The sequence below is a fragment of the Staurois parvus genome, unplaced genomic scaffold (assembly GCF_062004578.1).
Source record: "Staurois parvus isolate SC_StPar_1 unplaced genomic scaffold, SC_StPar_1.0 ptg000142l, whole genome shotgun sequence".
Lineage (NCBI taxonomy): Eukaryota > Metazoa > Chordata > Amphibia > Anura > Ranidae > Staurois > Staurois parvus.
This window is the reverse complement of record NW_028317938.1, coordinates 484,834-510,765: the sequence shown is the minus strand read 5'-3', so window position 1 is coordinate 510,765 and position 25,932 is coordinate 484,834. Positions and strand designations below refer to the sequence as shown.

Below are 25,932 nucleotides of genomic sequence, written 5' to 3'. Positions count from 1 at the left end.
AATCACATTGTATGATTTTTAAAGAATTTATTTATCTTGCACTGCTGAACATAAGTATTTGAACACCTAAGAAACAGCAAGAATTCTGGCTCTCAAAGACCTGTTACTGTGCCTTTTAAAAAGTCCACCTCTACTCCACTCATTAATCTAATTTAGTAGCACCTGTCTGAGCTCTATAAAGACACCTGTCCACCCCACAGTCAGTCAGACGCCAACTACTACCATGGGCAAGACGAAAGAGCTGTCAAAAGACACCAGAGACAAAATTGTGGACCTCCACAAGGCTGGAAAAGGCTACGGGGCAATTGCCAAGCAGCTTGGTGAAGATAGATCAACTGTTGGAGCAATTGTTAGATAATGGAAGAGGCTAAAGACGACTGTCAGTCTCCCTCGGACTGGGGCTCCATGCAAGATCTCACCTTGTGGGGTATCACTGATGATAATAAAGGTGAGGAATCAGCCCAGAACTACAAGGGAGGAGCTGGTCCATGACATGAAGAGAGCTGGGACCACAGTTTCAAAGGTCACTGTCGGTAGAACACTACGCCATCATGGTTTCAAATCATGCATTGCACGGAAGGTTCCCCTGCTCAAGTCATCACATGTCCAGTCCCGTCTGAAGTTTGCCAATGACCATCTGGATGATCCAGAAGAGGCATGGGAGAAAGTCATGTGGTCAGATGAGACCAAAGTAGAACTTTTTGGTCTAAACTTCACTCGCCGTGTTTGAAGGAAAAAGGATGAGTTGCATCCCAAGAACACCTACCCTACTGTGAAGCATGGGGGTGGTAACATCATGCTTTGGGGGTGCTTTTCTAAGAAGGGGACATGATGACTGCACTGTATTAAGGAGAGGATGAATGGGGCCAGTTATTGAGATTTTGAGCAACAACCTCTTTCCCTCAGTCAGACCATTGAAGATGGGTCGTGGCTGGGTCTTCCAACATGACAACGACCCGAAGCACACAGCCAGGATAACCAAGGAGTGGTTCCGTAAGAAGCATATCAAGGTTCTGGAGTGGCCTAGCCAGTCTCCAGACCTAAATCCAATAGAACATCTTTGGAGAGAGCTGAAACTCTGTGTTGTTCAGCGACAGCCCCGAAACCTGACAGATCTAGAGGAGATCTTTGTGGAGGAGTGGGCCAAAATCCCTGTTGCAGTGTGTGCAAACCTGGTCAAGAACTACAGGAAACGTTTGACCTCTGTAATTGCAAACAAAGGCTTCTGTACCAAATATTAACACTGATTTTCTCAGGTGTTCAAATACTTATGTTCAGCAGTGCAAGTCAAATAATTTCTTTAAAAATCATACAATGTGATTTCCTGAATTTTTTTTAAAAATTCTGTCTCTCAGAGTGGGAATGCACCTACAATGTGAATTTCAGACCCCTCCATGATTTCTAAGTGGGAGAACTTGCAAAATCGCAGGGTGTTCAAATACTTCTGTTCCTCACTGTATATACGACGCTAGAAATCCAAGAGAAGAATGTCCAGCTGTCAGTCCATGATAAAATGTTCCAGATCCTGGGACAAGCTAAACATAGTCTTCCCGTTCCATCAGCTATTACCAGACTCCGTAAAGAAAGACTGTAAGGATCAAGAAAGGGGTCCTTTTCTTTTCCAAATCTCTAAGGAGGTTTACCTTCAGAAGGAAGATGGGTCCCTGGTGTGGAATAAGAAACAGAGGTTGGATGCAGCCTTTTTTGCAAGTTTCAAGGCGCACTGACATGGCTTTTGAGGATATGGGCATTATGAAGGATGCAATGGATAAGAGAGCAGACTCGCTCCTTAAAGAAGCGTGGGACTCTTCCCTGACCAACCTCAAGCTGGCTATGGCCTCCACGGTAGTGGCAAGAAATTTGGAGTGCTGGTTAGAACAGCTGAGGGATCATGTTGAGGCAGGGACCTCCAGGAGGGAACTTTTAGAGTCAGTCCCGGTCCTTCTAAAAGCCTTAAAGTATATGGCTGATGCATTGGCAGAATCTATCAGAATGACGACCAGGTCTTTGGCGATGGTCAACTCGACACGAGAGCCATCTGGCTCAAGACCTGGTCTGGAGACTCCGCTTCTAAGGTGAAGTTATGTGGAATCCCCCTTTCGGGGGACCTGCTCTTCGGCTTTCCCGTCAAAAAATAAGAAGCAACTGGTCAGAATTTTTGTTCTTTTTCACAAACCCAAAGAAATAAGGAACAGAACCAGAAAAGAAATTGGAGTTCCAGAGAAATGGGTAAAGGGGGGGTACTCTTCAGACCCCCAGAGTGGCCATCCAAGAGCCAATGACCTCTCTTCTGGTGGGAGGGAGGCTTCAGACCATCTCCTCCCTGTGGGAAGAAACCACATAAAGTGCATTTGTCATAAACATCGTGACCCAGGGGTATGGCCTGGAGTTCTCCTGGACCCCACCATCCAGATTTTGTGTGACCAGTCTCCCAAGGAGTCAGGAGATGGCCTCAGCAATTACCTCCCTTTTGAAGGAGCTGATGCAGCTGAGGTCATCATTCAGGTGGCAAGTGAACAAGAAGACCGGGGGTTCTACTCGCATATTTTCTTAGTCCAAAAACCTTCAGGGAATTTCCATCTAATCTTGAATCTGAAGTTAATGAACAATTCCATTCGGTACAAGCACTTCCGCATGGATACAATTTTTTTTTCAGTGAGGAAGCTGCTATCCCCGGGCTGCTTTATGGCGACTATCGATCTGTGGGACGCTTACCTTCATATTCCGATGGACAACTTCTGAGAAGACTGTGCTATCTGGCACCTGCAGTTGAGGGCATTTTCCTTCGACGTGTCATCTTCTCTAAGGGTGTTTACCAAGGTCATGGTAAAAGCACTAGAGCCTCTGAGGTGGAGAGGGATTTCGGTGTTACCATACTTAGACAACCTACTCCTGTTTGCAGAAACCAAGATGCAGGTGCTGTTAGATCCTCAGACGACTCGGGCCCATCTGAGAAGCTTGGGATGGCTGTTAAACCTGGAAAAGTCCAACTTGATTCCAGCCCAGAGAATAAGGTTCCTGGGATATATTATAGATTCCTTTCAACAGAAGATACTCCTTCCGGAGGAGAAAATAGAAAGAAATGATACAGTTGGTTCAGTGCAACCTGTTGGTGTTGGTCAGAGTGGCCATGACCATTCTGGGACTGCTTACCGCTGCTATCCCAGCAGTTCAGTGGGCCAGATTCCATTCCTGCCCCCCCCCCCCCAGGGGGACATCCTGCAAAAGGGGATATATCAAGATCTGCTGGACACACCTATAAGGGTTGCTCCAAAGGTGAAGAGGGCACTTTGGTGGCGAGATCCAATTTAGGGAGGGGCCTGCCATGGTCATTTCCAAAGGCCCAACACCTGACGACAGACACGAGTGTATGGGTGTGGGGAGCCCACTTCGGAGATCAGTCGGCACAGGGCCCGTGGTCCAAAGTGGAGGCAAGGAAGTCCTCAAACTGGAGGGAATTGAAAGCCATCCAAGCTGGGTCTTCTTTCCTTTCAACAGTCAGCGAAAGGGCAGCATATTCAGGTCCTGTCGAACAATACAACAGCGGTAGCTTACATTTCAAGGCAAGGGGGTACAAGGAGCAGGTGACTCCTGGAGTTGGCACTAGAGATCCTGCCTTGGGCAGAAAAGAATTTGGCCTCCCTCTCGGCCACTCACTTAAAGGGCTTGCAGAATCGGCTACCGGATTTCTTGAGTAGAAGGGTAGTAGAGTCCGAGTGGGAATTGAATCAGGAGGTGTTCCAGCTGATCTCGGAAGCTTGGGGTGTTCCTCAGGTCTACCTGTTTGCAAGCCACATAAACAAAGGTGCCGGTGTACTTCTCCCTTCATAGGGAATACCAGGCTCTGGGCCTGGACGCGTGAGCTCATTCCTGGAATTACCCTTTGTCCTACCTGTTCCCTCCTTTTCAGCTCATTTCTCTAGTACTTCAAAAGTTCAAACCGGGAACAACAAATCTAATCCTGATAGCACCCTACTGGCCAAAAAGGCCTTGGTTCTCGATGCTTTGAAACCTATCCTTCAGACCCCCCTGGAAACTGCCAGTCAGAAAAGATTTGCTAGTCCAGGGGCTAGTGATGCATCCAGAAGTGGAGCGATTCAACCTAATAGCATGTTTCCTGAAGAAGAACTCCCTAAGAAGAAAGGGGCTGCCAGATAAGCTTATTGCCACCTTACTCTCAAGCTGGAAAAAAGTTACTAGAGCAATATATCTGAAAGTATTCACAAGGTATAATTCCTGGTGTTCCGAGAAGGGTTGCCAGGTGAACAGTCATGTCAGACCTGGAATTTCTCCATGAAGGAATGGAGAAGGGCCTAGCTGTAAGCACCTTTAAATCTCAAGTAGCTGTTTTATCTGCATTCCTGGAGAAAAGGTTATCCCAGGAGATGCTAATTATGAGGTTTTTTTTAAAGCTTTGGCCAGGACCAGGCCAGCTTCAGTTAGTTTTTCTGAAATGGGATTTGTCTTTAGTTTTACAGGGCCTCACAAAGAAACAGTTTGAGACCCTAGAGGAAGCGTCGGTTTGATATTTAGTTTTATAAACCATTTTTCTAATTGCCATTACATCAGCTTGAAGTATTAGTGAGATCCAGGCGCTGTCATTTTCCGAACCTTTTTTAGTTATGTTTACTGGACCTAGTAGTCCTTAGAACGGATCCGGGCTTTCTTCTGAAAATCTACTCATCCTTTCATCCTACACAGGAAATAGCATTGCCTACCTTCTGTACAGCTCCAGCTAATCCGGGGGTGAGAGGTGTTTCATATGCTAGACATGAGAAGATGTCTGTCGAGATTTTTGGAAGTGTCCAAGGGGTTTAGAAAGTCGAACTGCTTATTCATACTCTTTACGGGAAACCGCTAAGGGGAGGAAACGTCCAAGAGTACTCTGGGTAGATGGCTCAGACAGGCCATCAAAGAAACCTACAGGGCATTAGACAAAGCTCCTCCGGAGTGGGTTGTAGCACACTCGACAAGATCCGTGCCGGCCTCTTGGGCTGAAAAGGCAGGTACATCTCCAGAACAGATTTGCAAAGCGGCTACATGGTCCAGTTTTTCCACATTTATACGCCATTATAGACTGGATTTGTTGGCCATGACAGGCCAGTCTTTCAGCAGGAAGGTCCTGCAAGTGGTGGTCCCACCCTAGGGGTAAGTTATTTGGTTATCCTCTCCAGGTGCTGTCCTGAAAGGCGAGGGGAGAAATCCTTAGACTTAGTGGTGACTGTATTTCTAGAAGCCTTTCAGGACAGCATCCTCTAACCCTCCCTTCTTTTTTTTTTTTTATTTTTTTTTTTTTACTATGTATGTAACTCTGTGGTTGGCATGCATGGTATCTGTTTTTTCTGTTTGTTTTCCAGCATGTCAGTGGTTACTTGGCTATAACTGAGGGAATGGTGGGAGAGGCAGACTTTTAAGTTGCAGTGTTTCCTGTGTTAGGGGTGGAGCTGCGCTCTCTCTCCAGGTGCTGTCCTGAAAGGCTCCTAGAAATACCGTCACTGGTAACTAAGGATTTTTTTCCCCCCTGCATGTGTCACAATGTAGGATGTAAAGGTCTACTAAAGTAAAATTCATACATATACTTTGTTTTACCTTTTTTTGCTGCATTAAAAAGTCACAGACTTTGATTATACTTTGGCGTAAATGTGTAGGGGTGCGCAAATTGCATAAACCTTTTGCATTGGGAAACTTTAAAGCTTTTTTAAAAGCATATTAGTATATATGTGTGCATCCAGATCTGTTGGTGATTTATTAATATTTTTTTATTGTACTAAGAGCCTGTAAAGCATTGTGGGTACAATGCATGGTTCTTGCAGACTCAGTGTAAGCTCTCTGCTTGTACCTCGTACTGGCAGGCAGTTGCACACTGACAGGCAGTAACCTGTAGAACGCAGTCTGGGCTTGCTGACCTGCCATCCCAGGTTTCCCATTAAACAGAGTGCAATGCAGAGGGACTACTTGTAAAGTTGGAGCTGTTGTAGGGAGCAAGAGGTGCATAAGCCAATGCCTCCTCTGTAGTGCTGGCACCTGTCCCATACAGAGTGTTGCCAACTGCACTCCACCTCTTGTCCTGGATAGCGGTCTCCAGAGTGGTGCCAGCAGCAGGAAAAATCTTCAGGTCAGTGTGAAGCAATACACTAGGCATAATAGTATAGGGCAGCTTTCACACTGATGCACTGCAGTGTATGTGCAGCTTTCTTGTGGGTTTGTTGTCCTTAGCCATAAACCTCTATTTTTTTTGTTGGTTTGGTGCACTTTGTGAAAACTCACCAAAACTCCTAAAAGCAGGAGTTTTGGTGAGCTGAGAGTGCACCACATGTACAGGATATAATAGAAGTCTATGGCAAAGTGCAGCTAACCCAGGAATGTCGCAGATGCACTGTGCTGCACCTGCGGTGCAGGTAAATTGCAGCAAATCGTGTGAAAGCAGCTTTATTGAGGGGCTCAGGAAAGTAAGGGTTCATGTACGTTTGCAGTTTGGGTGGGTGGTAAAACACCATAGTTAAGACATGTTTTTACCTCCCCTGCCCCAACAGCACCACTTTTAGCTGCAGTGGCCAGGGGTGTAGATATGCCACAGCAGGAGTTATAAACCTTACCATGGTTGAATGGGTTATGCTTGGCAGTTGCTATACCAACCAAGCAAATGAGGCCACTCTGAAAGTGCCCTGCAACCTTGTGCAGAATAATCAACAAGGGGTTAAAGCAGGTAGCGTTGTTGCTTTCTCACCACCTTCTTTAACCCCTTGGACCCAGCAGAAGCATGCAGTTGTGGGGTGCTTGCAGAGTGTACGTTTGACTGCTGCTTCCTCAGCAGCTAAAGGGGAAAGGGATTGAGGGCAGTAAAACCGTGACTCAACAATGAGTTTAACTAGCATGCTTTACTGCATATACAGACTGATTTTACTGTTGTGGGTTTAGTAACACTTTACGGCTAAGGATGCACCGATATCTTTTTTTGATCTGCGTGTACGAGTACCGATACGTTTGGTCATGTACTCGCTGATACGAGTACCGATACTTTGCGTGGCAATTTGCTTTAATACAAAATGTATGGACGCAAATTGCACTGGAAAGAATATCGTGATTTGAACATGAATGTGATCCCTGTTCAAATCGCACGCTGTCCCCCACTGCTCCTGTACTGTCATTCCTGCAAGGAGAGGAAAGAAAGCCATGGGGATTTCAAATCCCCAGACCTGTGGAGCAGCTTTAATTTTTGCAGCCCAAAAATGCCTTGTTCACATGCGGCATACTACAGTGAGGCCGTGTGTAGCTGCAAGGGGATGTACAGTTGTTTTGTGCATCCCCATGCAGGCAGTCCCATTGATGTCAATTGGGACACACTGGCTGCATTGACATTGCTCCATATGTAAAATCCATGTGGGTGTATTCCCCTGAATCCACACTGCATTTGGGGCCACGCACCTATAGCCGCATGGATTTCAGATCTGACCTTGCAGTCGCTGAGTCCCAATTGACATGGATTGGACTGCCTGCATAGTGATAAACAGAACTGTGCATATCCTTGTGTGGGCAAACACAGCCCTCCATGGCCATGTGCTTTAACACACCCCATGTGATTGAGGCCTTAGTAATTTAGCAAGAATTTTGTAAGTTACGTTGTGTTTGTGTGCAAATAAAGATTTTAACCGATTCCTGACCGCCCAGTAGCAGTATATCTGGCATATATGGCATAGGTGCGCAAAATCAGATGTGTATATATATGTGATTTTGCATTTCTGGGTAGATTACGCGCAGGCCCCCGGTGATTGCTGAGCATCTACGACAGGGAGGAGAACTGTATGTAAACAATACAGTTCTTCCTGTTAGCTTGTGCACACTGCTTTGGATGGCTGTGCTGTGCAAAGCAGTGTGATTACAGTGAAGCACATGGACACAGCTTACAGTGAAACTGTGCACAGTTAACCCTTTGTTCGCTCCTCATGTTAACCCCTTCCTGCCCAGTGCCATTAGTTGAGTGTCTGTGCTTTTTTTTTAGCACTATTCACTTTATTGGTGTCACTGGGGGGAACTGACTTGGTGTCACTGACATTCCCAGTGTCAGAATGCCCTCCGCAGTCCCGCTATAAGTCGCTGATTGCCACCATTACTAGTAAAAAAAAAAAAAAAAATTCCAATAGCTATGCCATTTGTAAACGCTATAACGTTCACGTAAACCAATTAATTTACACGTATTGGGATTTTTTTTTAGCAAAGACATGTAGCAGAATACATTTTGGCCTAAATTTATGACAAAATTAGATTTTTTAAATTATTATTGTGTGAAAATAGTGATTTGATGAACATTTGACCAACTATTGTGGGGCCTAAAAAAATTATTAGCAGCTTCTTTTTATTCTACAAGTCATGTGCTTTCAGAAAATGTATGATTTTGGGGGGGTTTCTTACAAACGCTGAAAACTGTAAGTAGAAAATGAAAACCTCCCAGATTTTTTTATTTATTTACGTTTTTGCATGTGTTAGAATTTCACCATTTCGCAGAAAGGCACTATTTAAAATTTACAAATTTTATTAACTCGGTACAGGTTAGGATTTTATTAGGGATGCACCGAAATTTTGGCTACCAAAACATTCCGGCTGAAAATAGCCCTATCGGCATTGTACCGATAGAAAAAATGTAGCCGATACAGCAAATGTAAGGGGGGGGGGGGGGGGGGGAGATGAGGCACGGCTGAGAAAGGCAGGGGAGGAGCAGTGTATACAGTGACTGTCTGTCACTTTGTCGATGCCTGTTTTTAAATGTAATTACCAGATTTGTTTTCTTCACTATAGCTCACAGAATTAGCTGTCACTTCCCCCCCAGCTAAAAGAAACAAAGTTTCCTGTTAGTTTCTTTCCCTCAGTTAAAAGAAACAGTTTCCTTTAGCGTCAGGAAAAGTGACAGCTAATTATGTGAGCTATAGTGAAGAAAAAAAAAAAAAAGCCGGAAATTGCATTTAAAAACCGACACCGACATATAGTGACAACCAGTAAGGGAGCCTCTCTGTATACTCTGCTCCCTCACTGTATACACTGCTCCTTGCACACACTGCCCCCCACCCCCTCCCCCCTCCAAAGAGGAGCTGTCACTCATATACTATCACATAGGGGACTATTGGTTCCCTATGAGATAGCAATAAAATCATAAGTTAAAAATATACATGAAAGTAAAAAAAAAAAATTGAAGCCTGCCCACCTCCACATACGCAGACATTTCGGTTTCGTTTCGGTTTTTGGCTACATGCATTCTGAATTTTCGCTATCGGTTTTGGCACCAGAATTTTTATTTCAGTGCACCACTAGATTTTATTTTAGGAATTTAGCAGGGATTTTGTAAAATGTTCTGTCTTTGTATCTGCTAATCATTTTAGTGTATTTTTAGCAAAAATATTTTTAAACATTTGTGCAATTATTGCAGTGCCTTAAAAATCAGTAGCACCTTTTCATTCTACTGGTTGTGTGCGTTCTGAAAATGTATGATTTGGGGAGTCTGTTACAAACTGAAAGCTGTAAGGAAAAAATAAAAAAGCAATGCAAAAATTAAAAAAATGGTCTGGCCACACAAGTTTGAAAGTGGAGTGCAGGGCCTGGCAGTGAAAGGGTTAAAGTAGAATGCTAGGCAGATTTAATACATAGACTTGATTTATTAATACATCATTAAAACTGAAGTTTGGGTTGTAATGTCTTTCCTTGTTCCTCACTTTCCTATGATGCACCTTTTAGTAAAAAGGTGTTTTCCCTGAGCTGCACTGTTTATAGACCCCAGTGACGTCATTACTGCGTCTTCATGGGCAGTAAGTGCCTTTTTAGGGGGTAGGAGTTGGAAGGTCCGCCTTTTTTGTCATTACTGTGCCTTGTAAGAACCCTCTCATACTGTGGGAAAGATTCAAGGTGTATTAAGGTTGAGCCACAGTAAAGGGTGGATACATGCATGTTCTGCATACAGTCTGCCAATGCGCAGATCAGTGCTCAGATGATACAGAGAAGATATCTCCACAGATACAATATTCACTAGGTGGGCCAATGACTGGACGAATATAAAAGCTTTGTAATGCAGGAAGTGAGAGGAGCACTGGAGAGGTACGGCTTATTGCATAGATCTTATTATGTAGTTTTTTTTTTTTTTTTTTAACCTTTAGCCCTGTAGCAGGGCTCACCTGTCGAGTGGAAGCATTTGGGCGGTAGCTCTGCCTCCCGGTTTGCAGTACCAGCCTCCGCCTCTCACGTGAACCCCCACTGTCTCCCGGGCTCCGCTTGTTCATCTGCGAGCCTGGGATTGACTCACCGCCGTAGGCTAGAGGGGAGGGAGGAGAGCGAACAAATCCACGCCCCTTCCCTTCTTGTCCTGACCTGGAAGTGACATTATGATGTTACTTCCGGGTCCCCGTTGGGAGATGTTTACATTCAGTGGAGCACAGGGGAGACATCCAGGGTCTTTTAGACCTTGGATGTCTCAATAAAGAGAACCTGTCACCAAAAATCATCCATAAGGACTTTGTCCCCTATGTGATGAAAAAAAAAGTTAAAAAAAAAATGAAAGTTACACCCAAGCACATAACATACCCCCCCCCCAAATAAAAAATGGAGTCCCCGACATCCCCACATATACCCATATAAAAGCACATGCTCGAGTGCCTATGCATAACATATCGATTGTGATACATGTTACATATCGCCGCGCACGCCAGAATGAGAGCAATAATTCTAGCACCAGACCTCCTCCATAACACTAACCTTATGACCTATAAGGAGCTTCAAAAGTGTTGCCTATAGAAAATATAGGGTACTGAAGTTCGTGGCCATTTCATGACCGTGCACAAATTTAAGGTTTGACATGAAGGATATCTATTTACCTGGTGCAACCTCATCTTTTATATTTTACAAAAAAAATAGGGTAATTTATTGCTTTTTTTTCTGTCCTAAAATTAACTTGCTTGTATTTTTGCTGAAATCTTGCAGTAATATCATGCAACATAAAAAATTGGAACTACCACTATTTTCTTCTCTAAGGTCTCTGCTTTTATAAAATGTATAATGTTTCGGGGTACTGTCTAATCTTCAGGCCTAAAATGATTATTTAAGCTTGTGCAAAAATCGCAAAAACGGCTCTGGCAGTGAAAGGGATAAAAGATAAGCCCGACACTCCCCTTCCCTGACGAGCACCCAATCAGTGCTCATTACACTGCAAGGTCTAGATAAATAGGGGATAGGGGAGATAAATAGCACAGTTTTAAAAATAATAAACGTTAAGTCGCCATAAAGCCCCTTTTTGATTTTAAAAGCCCCATACATTTTAAATACGGTTTTGGTTAAAGTTTTTTATTTTTTATCTGGACAAGTAGATTGTCATGAGGGACAAGTAGATTGCAGCACTGATTTAGTCCCCGTTTTTAAAAGAATTTCCACACCCCTGATGTTGATTATGCGGTTTAAACTTTAGGGTTTGTATGACTGTACATACTTCAAATGCCAGAATTACAAAATTTCTTTTAAGTGATAAAAACAATTTTATATCAATAAAAAAAAAAAACGTTTTTACGTATTATGGCTGCATTAAAGTCCATGGGAGACCATTTTGTGATTCAGTCTAGGGACGTAGCAGCCCTGAACTCATGACAACTCTCCTATTCTTACAGAGGTTACCCAATATAAAAGATTTGCTGCCGATGTGCGTACCAGATTGTGTTCACTGTTGTGGGCAGTGTTCTTTCTTACACTGAATGATGGCTGAGCATTGAAAAGCAAGATACCTATAGTTATTTTAGATGTCTTGGCAGAACAAGTGGGAGGACATGTTTCTTAGCCTCTCAAACAGCTGTCTCTGATTCATAACTCTACACTTTTCAGCTGATGGGGAAAAAAAACATTAAGAGCAAAATGTGTTAGAAGCCTGTGCATGTAAAATTGCACAATTTGATCACTATTTAGGTTTAGTTCCAGTACCAGCATGTTTCTTAGAGGCTTTTTTCATGAGTTTTTGTACAATAATGGTGAGCAGGTGGTGAGAATAGTTGACCTACCGCTTGTTCATATAAAATGGATTATGCTTAGTCTAGCATTGTGGAACACTAAACTGAAAATATAAGAATCCTTTTAACTCATCTGGAAGTTGGGTGATAAAGAGTTTACAGTTATAATAAAGCTGTGAAACACTGGCAATGACCCACTGCAATATTATTTTTTTTTTTTTAAATCTGAAGCTTAGTCTTAAAGCGTGTGTATATGTATATATGTGTGTGTGTGTGTGTGTGTGTGTGTGTGTGTGTGTGTGTGTGTGTGTGTGTATATATATATATATATATGTATGTATATATATATATATATAATCTCATGGCTGTACATTGGTACATGGCTGTCGTCCCAGAAGGAAGCCTCTTCTAAAGATGATGCTGAAGAAAGCCCGCAAACAGTTTGCTGAAGACAAGCAGATTAAGGAGATGGATTACTGGAACCATGTCCTGTGGTCTGATGAGACCAAGATAAACTTATTTGGTTCAGATGGTGGCAAGCGTGTGTGGCGGCAACCAGGTGAGGAGTACAAAGACAAGTGTGTCGTACCTACAGTGGTGCATGGTGGTGGGAGTGTCATGGTCTGGGGCTGCATGAGTGCTGCCGGTACTAGGGAGCTACAGTTCATTGAGGGAACCATGAATGCCAACATGTACTGTGACATACTGAAGCAGAGCGTGATCCCTTCCCTTCGGAGACTGGGCCGCAGGGCAGAATTCCAACATAACGACCCCAAACACACCTCCAAGACCACCACTGCCTTACTAAAGAAGCAGAGGGTAAAGGTGATGGCCTGGCCAAGCATGTCCCCAGACCTAAACCCTATTGAGCATCTGTGGGGCATCCTCTAACGGAAGGTGGAGGAGCACAAGGTTTCTAATGTCCACCAGCTCTGTGATGTCATCATGGAGGAGTGGAAAAGAACTCGCGTGAAAACCTGTGAAGCTCTGGTGAACTCCATGTCCAAGAGGGTTAAGGCAGTGCTGGAAAATAATGGTGGCCACACAAAATATTGACACTTTTGTTGCCAGAATTTCAGACATTAATGGCTGTGTGTTGAGTTATTTTGAGGGGACAGCAAATTTACACTTATACAAGCTGTACACTCACTACTTTACATTGTAGCAAAGTGTAATTTCTTCAGTGTTGTCACATGAAAGGATAAAATATTTACAAAAATGTGAGGGTTGTACTCCTGTGAGATACTGTGTGCATGTGTGTATATAATAGCAAAAATCTAGTGTATGGCAGATTACTACCCTTTAGACATGTTGGTGACAGTAGTAGTCTTTCACCTTTTTATCCTACCAGTGCTTCCTGACCACCCTATAGCAGATATACTGCTACAGGGCGGCACAGGTGCACAAAATCACGTGTATACAGTGAGGAACAGAAGTATTTAAACACCCTGCGATTTTGCAAGTTCTCCCACTTATAAATCATGGAGGGGTCTGAAATTCACATTGTAGGTGCATTCCCACTCTGAGAGACAGAATTTTAAAAAAAATTTCAGGAAATCATTGTATGATTTTTAAAGAATTTAATTGTCTTGCACTGCTGAACATAAGTATTTGAATACCTGAGAAAATCAGTGTTAATATTTGGTACAGAAGCCTTTGTTTGCAATTACAGAGGTCAAACATTTCCTGTAGTTCTTGACCAGGTTTGCACACACTGCAACAGGGATTTTGGCCCACTCCTCCACAAAGATCTCCTCTAGATCTGTCAGGTTTCGGGGCTGTCACTGAACAACACGGAGTTTCAGCGCCGTCCAAAGATGTTCTATTGGATTTAGGTCTGGAGACTGGCTAGGATGTTACCACCCCCATGCTTCACAGTAGGGATGGTGTTCTTGGGATGCAACTCATCCTTCTTTCTCCTCCAAACACGACGAGTGAAGTTTAGACCAAAAAGTTCTACTTTGGTCTTATCTGACTACATGACTTTCTCCCATGCCTCCTCTGGATCATCCAGATGGTCATTGGCAAACTTCAGACGGGCCTGGACATGTGATGACTTGAGCAGGGGAACCTTCCGTGCAATGCATGATTTGAAACCATGACGGCGTAGTGTTCTACCGACCGTGACCTTTGAAACTGTGGTCCCAGCTCTCTTCATGTCATTGACCAGCTCCTCCCTTGTAGTTCTGGGCTGATTCCTCACCTTTCTTATCAGTGATACCCCACTAGGTGAGATCTTGCATGGAGCCCCAGTCCGAGGGAGACTGACAGTCATCTTTAGCCTCTTCCATTTTCTAACAGTTCCTCCAACAGTTGCTTTATTTTCTCCAAGCTGCTTGGCAATTGCCCCGTAGCCCTTTCCAACCTTGTGGAGGTCCACAGTTTTGTCTCTGGTGTCTTTTGACAGCTCTTTGGTCTTGCCCATGGTAGTAGTTGGCGTCTGACTGACTGTGGGGTGGACAGGTGTCTTTAAAGAGCTCAGACAGGTGCTACCAAGTTAGATTAATGAGTGGAGTAGAGGTGGACTTTTTAAAGGCACAGTAACAGGTCTTTGAGAGCCAGAATTCTTGCTGTTTCTTAGGTGTTCAAATACTTATGTTCAGCAGTGCAAGACAAATAATTTCTTTAAAAATCATACAATGTGATTTCCTGAATTTTTTTTTTTTAAATTGTCTCTGAGTGGGAATGCACCTACAATGTGAATTTCAGACCCCTCCATGATTTCTAAGTGGGAGAACTTGCAAAATCGCAGGGTGTTCAAATACTTCTGTTCCTCACTGTATATACGTGATTTTGCTTTTCCAGGTAGAGGGCACACGCACGCCCTACCCGCGCCCCCATTCGCGGCCATCAATCACCGGGTGCCAGCTGGTGATTACTCGCCGGCGCCCAGTGATTGCTGAGCATCTCCGATGATCAGCTTGTGCACAGTGCTGTAGGTGGCAGCACAGCCATGCAAAGTAGTGTGCTTACAGTGAAGCACACGGACACAGCACAATGTAAAACCTGCACACAGTTAACCCTTTGATCGCCCCTCATGTTAACCCCTCCCTGCCCAGTGTCATTAGTACATTGTCAGTGCTTTTTTTTTAAGTACTGATCACTGTATTGGTGTCACTGTGGATGTCAGTGACACCAAGTCCGTTCCCCCCAGTGTCAGAATGCCCACCGCAGTCCTGCTATAAGTCGCTGATCGCCACCATTACTAGTATAAAAAAAAAATTCCAGTATCTATACCGCCATTTGTAAACGCTATAACTTTCACGTAAACCAATTAATTTACACTTATTGGGATTTTTATTTTAGCAAAGACATGTAGCAGAATATATTTTGGCCTAAATTTATGATATTTTCTCATTTCTGTCATAAAAAATATCCAAAAAACTCAAATTTCGTGTGGCAACAAACAAGATCTGCAAAATACTCGCCATGCTTTTTTATCAAATTCCTTGGGGTGTTTACTTTCCAAAAAGGTGTCATTTGGGGAAATAAGCCCTTTAAAAGCCTGAAGGTGCTTATTGGATTTTGGGGTCCTGTACTTGGCTAGATTGCCAAAAAGTATCTCACATGTGGTACCCCCATACTGGGGAGAAGTAGAAGAATGTATTTTGGGGAGTAATTCCACATATACCCATGGAATGTGTGAGAAATAAATAATTTAAGTGACAATTTTGTGTGTAAAAAAACAAAACAAAACTTTTTTTTTTTTTGTCATTTTCCAAAAACTTGTGTTAAAATAAATTCTTATATTGACTCAACATGCCTCTCGGCAAATAGTTTGGGGTGTCTACTTTCCAAAAAGGGGTCAGTTTGGGGGGTGGTGGCATTTTATGCCCAGCATTAGAAGTTTATGCCACACATCACTCACTCTAACCACCTGAAGATCAAGCCTTTTCTGACACTTTTTGTTCACATGAAAAAAAATCAATTTTTGCTAGGAAATTACTTTGAACTCCCAAACATTTTATATTTTTTTTAAAGCAGACACCCTATTGAATGAAATGGTGGGTGCTGCAATTTTTTATGTCACATAGTACTCGTGCAGCGATTTTTCAAACTCAAAATTGTTTGGAAAAAAATACACTTTTTTTTTTTTTTTACTTTTAATGCACAAAAACACAATATATTGGCCAATTATTTGATAAAATATAAAAGATGATGGTATGCCAAGTAAATAGATACCAAACATGACATGCTTGAAAACTGCATATGCCCCGTGCAATATCCATAGGCAATGCTTTAAAAGCCCTTACAAGCTACCATTTTACGGAGGAGGTCTAGTGCTAGAATTACTGCCCTTGATCTGACGTTCATGGCGATAACTCATGTATGGTGCAACAGCTGTTTACATACCGGCACAGGGTCAACGTTCACGCGCGCTTTTTTAAAAAAAAAAAAAAATTTTAAAATGATTTTAACATTGTCCCTTTTTTTTTCTTTTTTTTTTTTTCTTTTTGATCACTTTTAAATGCTATCACAGGGAATGCAAATGTCCCCTATAACTTCAATGGGCATTGTCATATATTCTTTTTTGAGAAATCTGGGGTCTATCAGGCTCTAGATATCTTCTCTGCCCTTACCGGCTGCATTCTCAGGTTCCTTCGATAGCACAGGTCTTCCCGAACAGGCCGTTGAAGGCAGCAGGGGAGGGGAGGGGCATCGTCTCCCACTGCTTGTAAGAGCAATCATGCAGCTAATTAGCCATTAGGATTGCTTTTACATAAAAGCCAATCGGCAGCTAAATAAAACGATACCGGGATAATGCCTGGAGCTGTAGGCATCATCCTGGTATAACTATTCAAAATCCAGTGATGTAGCAGTACATCACTGGCCCTTGAGTATATATCCTATGTTTTGTTTTTGTTTTTTTTATGCAGCCTGTGTGCTGAATGAAAAAAAGAGAAGAAATCTCTGCCAGAAAACGTGTGTGGCATGGGGGCACATGCGCGGCGATCCAAGATGGCGGACACGTGAAGGGTGAGCTCTGCCTAACCTCATCCTTCACAGCCCTCCCGCTACCCTCTTGCAGCAGTCACAGACCCAGGAGAGTTCTCCCACAAGTCAGGATACCCACAGGCACATTCATGGGTAAAATCGGGAGTTGGAAGCTGCCTCCTCCAGACCCCCGGCCTTCCATGCTGGATTGTTTCTCTAATAGGCCTGCATCCCCGGCCTTGAGCAGTTGCGGCAGTCCGAGTGAGGGCTCCGGAGGGTCTGCTAAAATGGAGGGGACAGACACAGATGCTCCTGCTGCTCTACTTCCCACCCCGGTGGTCCCCTCTCTGACGGTGGATATCCTGGAGGACAAACTGCGAGTATTCTTACACAATATCTCCCGCACTATCTCTGCTGAAATTGGGAAACTGGCTCTGGAGCTTAACGGAGATAACACAATTGGGAGACCGCACAGACCACCTTGAGTCTGACAAATTGGTGCAATATGTCCATGTCCTGGAAGAGAATAATGCAAATCTGAAACAGTCCGGAATGTTCGTGGCATCTCTGAAACTGTTCCTGACTCCCAACTTCAGCGTTACCTGCTGTCTCTGGTTACCACTCTGGCCCCTAAAGTCCCAGATGTTGATTGGCGCATGGAACGTGCCCATAGGTCATTAGGCCCAAAGATTCCTGAGGGCACTAGGCCCAGAGATGTTATTCATTTTCACTACTTTGACAGCAAAGAGCCTTGCTCTCTTCCACCCACAAGTCCTTCCTGAAATTTAAAGAAGACAGGCTTCAAATTTTCAGTGATTTATCCCCCATCACCTTGGCAAAAAGATGTGTCTTGAAGCCAGTGACCACTCATCTCCAGCAGAACTGTATCGCTTAACAGTGTGGGTTTCCTTTCAAGCTAGTTGTCTCCAAAGATAATGCCCAAGTCTTACTTTGTGACTTGCATGACGCGGACTCCTTTAAACAGTTGGGATTCCCCCCCCCCCCTGCTGGAAGAGGCCTTTCTGCAGCCTCCTACTCCATCCAGGTCCTCTGCTACCCCACGCAAAATCTGGACACTCGCTAAACCCTGGAAGAAGTGATTTCCTCACACTCCTCAACGTCCCCGACTTCTTGGTTTGGTGGGCCCTACCACCTGCCTCTTTTACGCATCAGGTCTCCCTCCCTGTTAATTGAGTTTCTATATCCCCATGTATGTCTTAGCAATTTTCCTAGTTGTGTACTGATTACAGCTGTTATGTGGATTACTGAGGTAGGCACCTGCCGTTTAGGATCAGCTGCCGTGTTGCCCCCCTGTGCGTCAGTCTTTCAGCTCTGACGACTTGGGATATTTCCAATATCCCGAGTACATATCTCCGATGATATCTTTGTTTCCAGCCATAATCCCCATGGCCTCTGTTCTGAGTGATACACTTTTTTTTACTAGGTCTGTTGCCATGCTGATCACCTTTTTCTCTATTTCTGTTGTTTTCTGTTTTGCCTCATCAATGATAATTTTTCTGTTTGCTCAGGTTACACAGCTGCTACACTCATTACTGTCTCATGATGGCTTTAAGGCTGTTGTCATATAATGTCAAAGGACTTAATTCAGTCCAAAAACGGTGGATGGCTCTGAAGGAGTTCAGATCCTCTGGAGCAGATATTATATTTATTCAGGCTACCCATTTCAAACAGGTTGGCTCTTTTTGCTTTGCCTCCTAGAGCTTTCCACAATCCTATTCGGCTTTTGATCCCTCTGGGAAAGCCGGCGTAGCTATCTTGATCCGGAAAAACTGCTCCTGCGGGTCTCCTCCTCTCGGGTTGACACACTTGGTCGTTATATCTTGTTGGAATGTATGTATGAGGACTGTCCATTTGTGCCTTTGAGAGAGAAGTAACAGCTGACCAGAGTTGGGTGCAAAAAAATTCAAACTCTAAATTATGTTCCCTATCTACTCCATGCATGATTGTTGGGGGGGGGGGGGGATTTTAATCTGGTTATGTCCCCTCATAAGGATAGGAAGGTGCTTTTTGCATCCACTCCGTCGAAAAGACTATGCTCTTTCTTGATGGCTTTCTGTAAACTGATCCGGGAGCATCGCCTCTTTTGACGCCTGGCGGGTCAAACATCCTCTCCATAGGCAGTTCACGTTTATTCTACTCCACATCGCTTGTTCTCTTGATTGGATCTTTTTTTGTCACCGCCCCCCTGATCCTCTTTGGTTTCCACGGAGATCAACCCGATGACTTGGTCAGATCATGCCTCATTGTCACTTGATCTCCTTCCTAACTCCTCCCCTAAGGTCTGCCACTGGTGCCTCAATGAGAGTTTTCTGCGCTCGGAACAACTCAGAAAGGAGTTTTCTCGGACCTGGATGCTTATTTTCAACTTAATGTTGGCTCAGTATCTTCATCCTCAACCCTCTGGGAGGCTCATGTATTTCCATGGCGCCCGTTTTAAAGAAGGCCCCTGTTTGTGCCAGACAATCCCTCTTATGCCAATTATCCTTAGCCGAACGTCGATTGCTAGATAACCCGTCTATACCTCAGCTCAAGAAAGTTTTTTCCATATACGGGATCAAATTAGTGCTCCTGACTTTCATGAAACTGCCCAGTCTCTTGCCTGGGCTAAGCACAAATGTTATGAGTTTTCTAATAAACCGCATTGCATGATTGTAAATTATTATTATTATACAGTATTTATAAAGCGCCAATGGTTCGCTCAGCACTGTACATTACAAAGGGGGACAGAACATGTGACAGAACAATACCAATACAATGCAAAACATGAGGTGATCGAGGGCCCTGCTTTTTCGAGCTTACAATCTAGGAGGGAGGGGATGGTGGCACAGGAGGAGATAGCTGTGGTGGTTGGAGTGGTAGGAAGAGTGGAGGAGGTCGGCAAGTTAGCAGGGGGTGGGGTAGGCTTCCCTGAAGAGATGGGTTTTCAGGGTGCGCCTAAAGGAGAGGAGAGTAGGTGATAATCTGATGGGTTGGGGCAGGGAGTTCCAGAGGATGGGTGACACCCGGAGAAGTCCTGGAGGCGGGCATGGGAGGAGGAGGAGACCAGGGAACTAGAGAGAAGGAAGTCTTGTGAGGAGCGGAGTGTGCGTGCTGGGCGGTACTTGGATGTTAGGTCAGTGATGTAGTACGGGGCAGTATGGTGGACAGCTTTGTACGTCAGTGTTAGGATTTTGAATTTGATCCGTTGCGCAATCGGAAGCCAGTGGAGGGCTTGGCAGAGGGGGTGGCGGAAATGGAGCGGTTGGAACGGTGAATGAGTCTGGCAGCCGTATTTAGGATTGTCTGAAGCGGTGATAACCAGCGGCGATGCAGGCCAGTGAGGAGGGAGTTGCAGTAGTCGAGTCGTGATATGATGAGGGAGTGGATGAGCTGTTTAGTGGTTTCTGGGGTTAGGAACGTGCGTATTTTGGCGATGTTGCGGAGGTGGAGTCTGCATGAGTTTGTTAAAGATTGGACTTGGGGCTGGAAGGATAGGTTGGAGTCCAGAATGACACCAAGTACTCTGGCCTGCAGGGCGGGTTTGATGGTGGCGTTGTTGGATGTGACGGAGAAGTCAATGGGGGGTGGTGTCCGGGCTGGGGGGAAGACAAGAAACTCTGTTTTGGAGAGGTTCAGTTAAAGGAAGTGGAGCGACATCCAGTCTGATATGTCACTCAGTAGGTGTGTGATTCGGGCGGAGACCGAGGGGGTGAGGTGGGGGGTTGAGAGATAGATTTGTGTGTCGTCGGCATAGAGGTGGTAGTTGAAGCCGTGAGAGTGTATGAGTTGGCCAAGGGAGGAGGTGTAGATGGAAAAGAGAAGGGGCCCGAGGACAGAGCCTTGAGGGACCCCAACAGAGAGGGGGAGTGAGGGGGAGGTGGTAGCATTATAGGTAACGCTGAAAGAGCTTGTGAGAGGTAGGATGAGAGCCAGGAGAGAGCAGAATTTCTGAGGCCGAGGGAGTGTAGTTTTATGAGGCGGAGGGGGTGGTCGACTGTGTTGAAGGCCGCAGAGAGGTCAAGGAGTAGGAGCACTGAATAGTGGCCATTAGCTTTGGCGGTAAATAGACTTAAATCTCAAACGTCCCCCTCACTACTGGGCCACCTACTCCAGTCTGATGGCAAACCCACATATGACCCGCACGTTATGGCTACAATATTTGGGAAATACTAGGAGAAGCTTTATAATTGCCTAGCCCCCTCCCCTCCCTCCAGATGGCTGCTTTTGACGCTTTTTTGGACTCTTTACAGTTGCCATCTTTGTCACCTTTCGATGTTGCATCGCTGAATTCGGACATCTCCATTGAAGAATTATTGGATGTTGTCAAATATATTCCTACACACAAGTCCCCAGGGCCGGATGGTCTTCCTTACTCATATTAGAAGTCCTTTTATTGGCATTTTAGCCCCCCATCTTCTGACTTTGTTTCGGGGTCTCCTGAAAGGGTCGCACCCACACAATGACTTTACTCGCACATACATTTCTGTGATCCCCAATCCGGATAAGGATCATTCCCTTCCAGATAATTATCATCCCATAGCTTTATTAAATTCTGACTACAAGATTTTTACTAAAATTCTAGCTAGCAGACTGGCCAAATGTATCTCCAAGCTTATACACAGAGACCAGGTGGGCTTTGTCCCAGCTTGACACACCACAGATAACACCAGGAGGACCATTGACTTGATTGATTTTGTCAATAAGTCCCTGACTCCTACTCTCTTGTTGAGCCTGGACGCCCAAATAGCGTTTGAACGATTAAGTTGGTCATACATGTTTCTAGTCCTGGAGAGATTTGGGATTAGTGGCCCATTTGTAGCTACTTTAAAAGCCCTTTTACTACGCTCCCTCTTCCCAGCTCAAATTAGCGTTGTTCTTATCCCCTTCTTTTTGGATGTCCAGTGGTACACGCCAGGGATGCCTGCTTTCCCCCTTGTTTATCCTCTGTTTGGAACCCCTGGCTATAGCTATCAGATCCAACCTGGATATCCATGGGATACGCACCCACAATAGTGATTTTAAATTGTCTTTGCTGATGATATCTTGCTGACACTGACGGAGCCCCACATTACTCTGCTGTTCTTACATCGTATTCTACAGCTTTGCGGTGCCCTGTCGGGTTATAAGGTAACGCATCTAAAACCAAAGCATTACCGCTCCGCGTACCACCTACCATTTTATCTTCTCTTCAGTTAAATTATCCATATCAAAGGTGCCCACACGCCTTGAGGTATTTAGGTACCAACCTTGCCTCCTCTTACCACTCCCTTTATGAAGCTAATTTCTCCCTTTTGTTTCATGCGATTTTTCAATCCTTAAAATCTTGGGACAATCTTGCCATCTCCTTCCTTGGAAGGATTAATGTGCTAAAAATGACCATACTGCCTCAACTTCTGTATCTGTTTGAGACGTTTCCTGTTCCCATGTCCAAGTTGCGCTCCCTCCAAAAATCCTTCCTCCACTTCATCTAGCACAATAAATCTCACCAAATTGCCCGTACTGTCCTTCTCTCTCCTTGATCTATAGGAAGTATGGGGGCCCCAGACATTGTGTTGTATTATTTGGCTACTCACCTTCGTACTCTTGTCTCGTGGTCCTGCCAGCGCCCCCCTAATAAATTTGCTGATATTGAAGGGCTTCAAATACGTCCAACGCACCCTTGCTCTCTGCTCTGGTCTATGACCAAAATTGAAACCACCTCTCACAAACATCTCCTGCTCGGGCCCATGCATTTTACATTATATGGAGGCGTTGTAGGGTTAGACTTGCCCTGTCTTCTCTGTGTTCCCCCCTGACCAATGTCATACTTAATCCCCAGTCTCCCTGATAGTTTGGCTTTGGCTCACGTGATTCCCTGGGCCAAGACCAATCTATTTCAGTCGCGACACTTGGTCCACCCAGTGACCTGTAAGTTTAAACCCTTTTCTGAGATTCAAAAAGCTACTCGTATGTCACCTCACCAGTATTCTGTTTATCTACAGATACATAATTTTTTCTGCTCCAAAGCCCCATCTCTAACCCTTTAGAAGCCTACTCTCTTTGTACGCATCTGCACTCAGGGTCCATACCAACTGGGCATAATTTCCTCTACATAAAATCTGCTTCAAAACACCTGTCCCCTTTCTATTGATACACACCTTTATATGCACAAATGGCCCCGAATCCTCCAATGTGATATTGCCTTGGATCAATGGAGTAGGATTTGGGACGCTGCCTCTGGATCTTCTATATGTGTAATTTCGAAAGAAAAAGGTTCTACCAAAACATCAGTATTTTATAAGACCCCTGCGGTTCTCCATGCTCGCAATCTGAGTGTTTCTCCTGTCTGCTGGCAATGTGGCGAGGAAACTGGCACTCTCTTCCATATTTTTTGGACTTGCCAATACATTGCACCCTTTGGGAGAGAGGTCCTTAACCTTTTGAAGATACTGTTACAGGCTCCTATTTCATTTGAGCCCATCCACTTTTTGCTGGTTCTACCTTTTCCAGGCCTCTCCGAATTTGCCAGGAAACTATCCTCCCATGTTTTAACAGCGGCCAGGAGAACCATTCCCATGCACTGGCTTTCTACTACGCCTCCTAAACAATTGGAATTGGTGAAAGCTATATCAGAGATTAGAAGAATGGAGTACCTTACTGTTTTGCATGCTAACTCTGTCCCCTTCTTTGAAGCAGTTTGGCAACTGTGGGATCATTCCGTTTCCGATTTGCCTACTCCGTTGTCTGACAATGTTGGCTAATTCACTGTTATGCACTGACATTGTATGTATCTATATGCCTCTCAATTTTTTGTTATTATTTCTCAAATCTATGCAACTCTTGTTTGTTGTAAACTCTTTAAAAGTTAATAAGTAAATTATAAAAAAAGTGGTGTGGTATGCCCACCATTGGAATATACCACCCTGCATCCACCCACTTCTAATGGTGGGCACACATTAGGTTGTACGGTGCCACATGAGCCAATTTCAAGATTGTCCAAATGTCTAAATAGTGGCACGCTATAGTACTAAACTATCTTGCCACTGCTCCCCATGTAGTCTTTGCATCCGGGATCTTTTCCCTTGTAAATCCGAAACTTATATGTATAGCCTGTTGCCCTCCCACAGAGGTCTTGTACATCTTGACCCCATATCTGGCATGCTTGCTGGGGAGAAAGTGTTTGAATGCAAGGTGGCTAGAAAAATTAATGAGGGACTCCTCAACGCAGATGTTTTTCTGGGAAGTATAGACATCTGCAAATTTTTGGTTAAGGTGATTTACAAGGGGCTGAATTTCGTGTAGCCAGTCAAATTCAGGGTCACCCTGAGAATGACAGAGTGTTGTCCTTGAAATGCATAAAACACATTATACTCTATCTATGCCTAGCCATGGCAGCAGAGAACGCGGCATATGATGAATCGGGTCTGTGGACCAATACAACCGCAATTCATTTTTTTTTAAGTAATACCCATGTTGAGGGTTAGGCCAAAAAAAAATGTAAATTTGGAAACCGTAATTTGTTTCCATACGAATGGTCTGGCAAAGTTTGAATTTGGGTTGGCGGCGATTAAATTGTTGTGCATATAAATTGCTTTAATCCACAATCAACGCATACTGATCTTCTGTGAAAAACCGCTCCCAAAAATCAAGGGGAGTAGTTAAATTTGCTGTTTCCACCTGAATTCCGAGTTGGGCAGTGAATGGGGGGGGGGGGGGGGGGGGGAGTACGGGTGCTGCAGAATTTGTGGGCTGCCAATCGGGATTTGCGTGCACATCTGGAAGGATACTAGGGGCTCTATGTTCCTGTGTGTGAATTCTTGGTGGTTGCGGGACACTACTTGTGCTCGCCACCGCACCAGCTTGTACTGCACTTACGGGACTCGCCACATCACCAAGTGATACTGCAGTGCTGGTATGTGAAAGACCAGGATGTACTAGGCTGCTGGTGCTCGCCAGTTCACCAAAATGTAGAGTGGCACTAGTACTAGCTGCATATGAGGGTCATCAAAATTTACTGGCAACTGCTAACAGAGATCAGGCCTGATTCTGTGAACACTGCAGTTTTGTGTGCAATGTATCAAGTGACGGTGACCTATGGACACTGCACTTGCTGGGGGAGAAGGGGGGGGGGGGGGTAAGCGTAGGGGCTAAATACAGGTGCTGGGGCTGATCCCGCTAACGCTGTGTATTTGGGGACATTATACTAATGTGAAATTCTGAAGGACCCTCTGCACACTGGTATATACCGTTTCAAGCAGACTATGCAATAAATAGGGATATTCACATATATTGCAATACATGCTTAAGCTGACCAACTGCATCAAAGTAATCCCTCTATGGTCAGTCCTACTCTGCCCTGCCTACGCAAATGCTACTTTGGACACAATGCTAGTATAGGGGAAAAGACACAATGGGGAGCGCTACAAGGTTCAGGTCTGGCTACTGACCCAACAATACAACAAACGAGATCCCTGTGCTCAAATCCATACAGCTAGTGCATGCATTTATCCATCAGGTGCTAAAGGGGTGTAACCACATATTAACACTAGAAATTCTGAAGGACCCTCTGCACACTGGTATATACCCTTTCAAGCAGACTATGCAATAAATAGGGATATTTAGTTCACACATATTGCAATACATACTTAAGCTGACCAACTGCGTCAAAGTAATCCCTCTATGGCCAGTCCTACTCTGCCCTGCCTACTCAAATGCTGCTGTGGACACAATGCTAGCATAGGGGAAAAGACACAATGGGGAGAGCTACAAGGTTCAGGTCTGGCTACTGACCCAACAATACAACAAACAAGAGATCCCTGTGCTCAAATCCATACAGCTAGTGCATGCATTTATCCATCAGGTGCTATACTAATGTGAACGCTGGTATAGTGCTGACCTGATCAAAGATATTGACCCGTTCAGACACTATACTAGCAATGGAAGTTTGTGTATGAGTGTGTTCCTGGCAATCAAGGGGTTAAATGTGATTACTGGTGTACGGACGAGCAATCTGACGCTATCTGGGAGGGGCATGAAAACCATAGCAGCA

General features: G+C 44.4%; 1 protein-coding gene and 1 pseudogene across 1 annotated transcript in view; both read left to right on the top strand.

The window, feature by feature from the left end:
• AGO4 (argonaute RISC component 4) overlaps nt 1-25,932 on the top strand; it is a 151,916-nt gene that overhangs the window by 11,020 nt on the left and 114,964 nt on the right. The window lies entirely within an intron of this gene.
• Nucleotides 1,729-4,158, top strand: LOC149465153 (uncharacterized; annotated as a pseudogene).